The 7294-nt window shown below is 40.2% G+C and overlaps 1 protein-coding gene across 7 annotated transcripts in view; it reads left to right on the top strand.

Moving 5' to 3' along the window:
- The window catches only part of akap13a (A-kinase anchoring protein 13a), a 121418-nt gene that overhangs the window by 23121 nt on the left and 91003 nt on the right, over positions 1-7294 (top strand). The window lies entirely within an intron of this gene.

The raw sequence follows: 7294 nt of genomic DNA, 5'->3' as shown, positions 1-7294 counted from the left end.
TCGCGAACGACACATCACTCATTGTGGCAGCTCCGTGTGTATCCCGAAAAATAGTTTGGATGCCAAGGTAAAATGTTCATAAATTTAATGTTCGTAAACCGAAAACTTCGTAAGCCAAGGGGTTCGTAAACTGAGGTATCACGATACAGAGAAACAAGAATGCTCAAGAACAAGAACCCATGTTTGCCTCCCTTTTGTCTCCTGCGTCAAAACCTCACTGGCTATTATTTAGCAGCCAACGGTAGCTACCGTTTTTTGAACATGTCCTGCTAGAGATAGTCAATATTTTAATTACCCATACAAATTATTGTAAAACATGATGATCGCGACCATATAGAAAGACAGTCCAAAATCCAGTTTTCAATAATAGTTTCAGTGTGAGGACATCATGTCAGGAACAGAACCAATATGTCTGAACCATGCAAACTTGAGAGGTGGAAGACACTGAGCTCCGTAACTACAGGGAGTGTCCCACTTGGTGGTTTGTTAAGATTTCCTCACTTATGGACAGGGAGACAATGATGCAGGTTTGTGCAGAGCGAGACCGGAAACTACTTGTCGCTCCAAATATCACACGCGTTCTTTCTCAAGACGTAACCATGTCTAAACGTTGACGGCGACTCTTGTGTTTGCTTAGCAACGTCCACAAAGCACCTCTGTGGCTGAATGGCGCGGACACAAAAGGTTGGTGGGGTCAGATGGATGGCATCCAACTTGGGGAGGAGCCCAGATCAAGGCTTGGTCCCTGATTACAGGCCGGGCTCTCCGGCCGTGCCCGTCTCACAATAAGAGAATGCTATCTGGACCGACGGGTATTTGGTTTCAGGCAGGCCAAAGTAATAACTGTCACCACAAACACTCTGGCGACCTTTCATCCCGCCGCCCGGTGTTGCCGGCTGCACGCACAGGACGCTTTTGTGCAGCGTGAGAGGAGGTCACGTCAATGGGCAGGTTTGATTAAATCAAACAGCCGTGACTATCTAAATGGCAATAGATGCAGTTGGCCCCCAGAGGTTCTGACGTCGCCTGAACTAATTTAGACGCAGAGCTGATAGTGGGTCTTTAAAAATAAGCACCGTGAGGCTTCAGCATGTCGCAGAGGTTTGGGCCTCGTGTTATGTCGCAAGGCCGCTACTGGTTAACCGGTGGAGAGCGCAGGAATTGGGGTTAAACAAACATCAAGTTAAACATCAAACTGCACTGAGTCACACACCACCAGCTTTTTTTGTGTTTTTTTAATCACAAGGCATTGCTAATGTTGCAACTCAGTTTGGGACTGGTGACTAGTCAAGACTTCACCCTGTAAATGTTTTTCTCTGTGAGCCAGACTCCATAAATGGAAGGAATTCTTGTATTGTATTAACCTTTAATGGACAACCGACGCCTCTGGACAAGTTGTATCCATCATTTGTAAAATCACTTCAAATTACTTCTACTGAGCGTATTTTACAAAGATTCCACCGCATCTAGCTATATTTTACGTTTTAAGACTCACGCCGAATATTCCGGAAGTCTTGTTTTCGAGTTGGTGACGATTCCTCACCCTATGTCACTGAAGGAACGCCCCTGACCGAGAAAGCGACACACAATGCATTTTGGGTACTTTGTTTGGTCTGAAAACATCATGTTGATACGTGTTGATGGCGAAATTAGAAGGAAAACACATAAATAACCCGATGGTGAATCGTTGTATGTTGCACCAAGACTAGTATTTGATACTGGTTCACACAAATTCCCTGCAGACAAATCAGCCCATTTCCAACGGAGCTTGTGTGCCATCTTGTGCATTTTCTGGGAGCTATATTGGAGCTCAGATGGCTCGAATTGATACGGAAGGACTTCTTTAATCGATTGAAAACATTTATGCTTTCCTCTTCAGAACTATTTGAATCCGATTCATAACGGGTTGAGTAACAAGAAAGCATCTTCTCCGAATCTGTAGCCATTGTTTTGATTCTCGAGCAAGGCAAGACGTCTTGCCGTGACGTCACGAAAAAGGGGGCGGGACCTTCTGAAACTCGCCATTTCCAAGGTCATTTTGAAGTAGTTTTAGGACACTTGAACTCATTTTTATTGGTGTTTTGCATTTGACTAAAAATATCAGCCTGCGTGTTTTGGGTATTTTAGATGCTATAAAACATTTTTCTGATGTCAGTTATGAAACAAAAAAATGGTGTCAGATGTCCTTTAAGATTTCTCCCCCGGTCCACAGGCCATTTGGGCAATTCGTGGGAGTGATTACCCTCAAAAAGTTGAACAAATAGTATCACGCCCGATCTTTGGGACAAGTTCTATACTCACGGAAATGGTTGACATAATTCCAAAATGGCAACCTCAAACTAAATGGCAGCGTTTTAGTGTTTGTCTTTCATTGTTTTTTAGCAAATTACTGGTCACGCATCTGTCTAGCTTAATTTTGGTTGTCATTCAAGAATGTGACCAGGACCTCCCACAGAGCCACCTGGAAGGCTTTGTAATCTATAGTCAACAAGGGAAACATCATCAATCAGACAGGTAGACCCCCACCACTTTACCTCAAGCTGGCCACGTTTTATGGGAATATGGTTAAGATAAGTTCCTGTTAAATCTGAAATAATATGTTCTGTTTTGGAAGCAGTGACATTTTGGTTACCACAGGTTCCTATCACTGAGTCTTATCTGGGGTTCTATAATGTGATCAGGTGTCTGGTAAATTCTCTTTTGCTCCGGAGTGTTTATCAATATAACACTTGGTTAACTCTGTGAGCTTTGCTCCTCAGTTCATGGCAGAGTTCCATTTCAAACGTGAGGATGGAACCCGATTTTGTACACAATCACTTGAGGTGCTCGGAGGCCAGAATCTAAAACAGGGTTGGGAATGAAAAACGATACCCACAGTGCATACTGATCGTGTCTTCTTGTGCAGCATAACTCTGTATTCCAACGTTTGTAGTCTCAAACCGAATATTTTTCGATTTGCATTTTCTTCCTGCAGACTTGGACAAGGGTTTCCAATTTTGTCAACGTACCAGCCATGGAATTTGTTCAATTTCAGGACCGAGTCCCCAACTTTCTCATCCGTCCTCTTGTGATAAACAGGCCGAAACTATTTTATTATTGTCTATTAAATTAATGTTTACGGCTGGTTATTTTTAACTCTTAAAATAAATAACATACAGTGATAACTCTGCTTACGAACGCTTTAGCTAACAAACCTTTCGCCTTACGAACGTTATATAATCTTGGCATACTAACTATTTTTCGGGAAACACACAGAGCCCCACAATGAGTGTCATTCGCGAACGAGTCGGTTCTTGGAGCTGGATCTCTGAAGTGAACAAAGCTCAAAATGGCAACCGACTTTTTTTCCTCTATTCCCGACCCCCAGTCTTCGGTTAAAGCCGCTCGTGATTGGTCAAGATCCGTGGTAGCGGAGATAGGCGACACACGCAGCAGTGAGGGGGTGTTACAGAAACAGAGAGTTGCACATGAAAATAGATAGGCAGACAACAGAGAGAGAGTGAGAACATGGATGAAAAAGTGAAATTTGGACTCGTTTCAACTTTATTGATAGTTCAAAGGCAGAGTATAGACTGCAAGGTTAAAATATCCCATCAATCAGGCTCCACAAATAACCCGCACAGGCCATAAGTTCAATTTGAAATGAAAAGACAAGCAAGGGAACCAGCTATTAATGAAGTTTCTAGTGTGTCTGTCTGCATCTGTTGCTGTTGCAATATCACAACTTCCAAGATGTACAACCCACAGCTCCTTGAGACACTTTATGCAAAAAGCTATCCATTCCATCAAGCCATCAACAACCATCACAAAGGTAAATACAACGACTTTATCAAACAGTGCAGTTTATTTATTTAATTACAATACCATAGTCCATTTATTATACTCAAAATAAGGTGTATTTTGTCTAGTTTTAAAGCTTAGAAAATTAGCAAATTATGTTGTATGGGGACCTGGGAACTTATTATTCTCATTTTAATGGTTTCCTATGGGAAATTAATGTTTGGAAGAAACCCTTTTTTGCCTTACACACACTTTCTGGGAACCAATTGAGTACGTAAGCCAAGGTATCACTGTATATTTAATTTTTGGGGCCTCCAAAACTTGGTTATTCACTGGTTAAAATAAACACAGTGTTCCCAAATCCTTCAACAGTGTCACTCCAGCAATTCCCCTCCCCAGACAGTTAATTTATGATCGCTGCGTATTTAAACAAGACCGATTAGAATCCTAACTTGGCTGCTTTTCCGCAGAGCTGCACCCTCAGTTTTGGTCTTACTTAATCGGCGGTTTAATCTTAACAGGCAGGTGTCTGGTGGCCCTGAGGGATGCCATTTCCCATACTTCTTCTGTTACAGACTTTAAGTGCAGGCTACTGGCCTGTTTCTGTGTTAATTATATGGCTTAAGTTGATATGACTCAGTCACCTGATCGCGATTAACTATTTTCTTTTTAAGCAGGGAAATATTTCTCCATGTCCGGCAAGAATAATGGTTTGAAAAATCATCAATTCCAACTCCTGTTTATGGAATCAAAAGTCACATTGCCATATCGAACACCATTGAGATTGCGTGTAACAAAAGAAAATGATCACCCGCACATGTATGAGGTGGTGCATTTACTGTATCTTACCTACAAACCAGAATCACAGATTTTTTTTCATGACATTTATTGTTTATTTCTCATTCAAATCATCTGTAGATACACAAAAGAAGATACGCCTTGTCGTCCAATCAACCCGCTATGTTCTAGTATGAGATCCACCCTGCGCCAACCACAACAAAAGGTCACAGAAAATAGGTTGGGCATTTTAGGATCGGTTGCTGTTGCTGTACTGGTATATTCGCTTGACTTGTGTGCAGGCGTGTGGGTTCTCGCCGCCTGCAAGTGACAAGCTGCTCATTGAAGCTTTCTCGGACGTCGCTAGCATACAATTATCTGAAAATTTCAGGGGAAAAATCTGTGATTGTCATTTTTAGTATTCTTTTTGTTTTGATATGGCTTAAAGGACAACCGACACCATTTTTTTGTTTCCTAACTGACATCAGAAAAACGTTTTATAGCATCTAAAATACCCAAAATTACTTCAACATGTCCTCAGAAAGTTTCAGTTTCAGAAGGTCCCGCCCCTTTGTTCGTGATGTCACGGCAAGGTGTCTTGCCTTGCTGGAGAATCAAAACAATGGCTTCAGATTCGGAGAAGATGCTTTCTTGTTACTCATCCAGTTATAAAATTAGAAAGAAGAAGGCTACGTTTCTCATCAAGTGTTTAATACTGATGAAACCGGAAACTCCATTCCATCAAGCCATCAACGACCACCACAAAGGTAAATAAAACAACTTTATTATACAGTACAGTTTAGTTATTTAATTATAATACCATATCACATGTATTATAAATAAAATAAGATATATTAAGGTATATTTTGTGTAGTTTTCAGGCTTAGACAATTGGAAAGTAGAAAATTATGTTTTATGGGTCCCTGGGAACGGATTATTCTCATTTTAATGGTTTCCTATGGGAAATTAATTTTTGGGATACACACTTTTCGCCTTATACACTCTGTCTGGGAACCAATTAAGTTCGTAAGCCAAGGTATCACTGTATGCATGTCTTTATTTACTATTATTTTTTTGCAGATTTAATTTTTAGAGTTAAAAATGCACTTTTCATGTTCTTACCAGCTACAGCTTGGGCTCTGATTGCATTTGTAAATATCATTTTGTGCCTCTCATCTCCTTTTCTACACCAAAATCTCCTGGAAGAGTCTGTGTTTTTAACATGGGGAACGGCATGGTAACGGCGCACAGCAACTAACCGTTCGCCTGTACTTATTTGCTTATACAAATACATTTAACAGTGAACGGATCTGCCTTTCTTCATGCGATTGGAGGGGGGGGGCATGCCTGGAGCCAGCTGGGATCGGATCTAGCACACAAGGAATTAGTGGTTTACATAATGGGTGGATCTTGCATCTTCATTTTACGTCTCTTTTAATGTAGTTGTTATATTTATGTAGTTACACCTTTTTTTTTATTATATTGATAATTATATTGATTTAGAAAAGTGAGTGGAAAGTGCAAGTGGTGCTTTGTAGTACAGTAGTGTTTCGTTTTAAAATACTATTACGATTGTTTTTATTACATTTCTTTGACATTATCATGATTTATTCAGCATAAATGTATTTAAAATTGCATTTTCTGTGTAGCTCTCCCTCTTGTTTCTATTTATAATTGTATTTTATTTATTGCATTCTATTTGTGATTGTATTTTATTTATTGTAGTACCGATACTTGTCTGTGACTGTAAAGTGTCCTTGAGAGCTTTGAAAGGCGCTTAAAATGTAATGTAATATTATTATTATATTATTATTATTATTATAAAAGTTACTTGAACCGGTTTCTGTAGGGATGTTCATCTCTGTGTGCCCTGGGATTGGCTGGAAAATCGTTCAGGGTGTACCCCACCTACTACACAAAGACGGCTGGGATAGGTTCCAGCACTCCCTGTGACCCTTGTGATGATAAAATTGATGGGAAAATTAATGAATGGTTTATCTGTATGCTTATTCATATTTGCTTGAATTTAGTGTCATTAGGTCAGTTCCTGTCCCTCTTTTAAAGGACAACCGACACCATTTTATTTGTTTCCTAACTGACATCAGAAAAACGTTTTAGAGGATCTAAAATACCCAAAACACGCAGGCTGATATTTTTAGTCAAACGCAAAACACCAAGAAAAATGAGTTAAAGTGTCCCAAAACTACTTCAAAATGACCCCGGAAATTGCGAGTTTCGGAAGGTCCCGCCCCCTTATTTGTGACATCACGCCAGGACGTCTTTGCTTTGCTCTACAATCAAAACAATGGCTTCTGATTCAGAGAAGATGTTTTCTTGTTACTCATCCCGTTATGAATAGGATTCAAATCGTTCTGAAGAGGAAAGCATAAATGTTTTCAATCGATTAAAGAAGTACAGTAAAGTCAGTCTCGTTATATCGATATCGGATATATCGATAGTCCCGGTTATATCGATATTTTTTCGGACTCCCTTGAATATCGATATAACGAGACTTTACTGTACTTGCGTATCAATTCGAGCCGTCAGGACTCCAATGTAGCGTCCCAGAAAATGCACAAGATGGCGCCCAAGCTCTGTTGGAAATGGGCTGATTTGTCTGCTGGGAATTTGTGTCAACTAGAATCAAATAGTAGTCTTGGTGCAACACAATGATTCACCATTGCATTATTTATGTGTTGTTTCTTCTAATTTCGCCATCAACATGGATCAACACGAT

Source organism: Hippocampus bargibanti, linkage group LG03, assembly GCF_051943395.1.
Source record: "Hippocampus bargibanti isolate YZ-2025 linkage group LG03, ASM5194339v1, whole genome shotgun sequence".
Classification (NCBI taxonomy): Eukaryota; Metazoa; Chordata; class Actinopteri; order Syngnathiformes; family Syngnathidae; genus Hippocampus; species Hippocampus bargibanti.
This window is presented reverse-complemented; position numbering and strand designations above follow the sequence as displayed.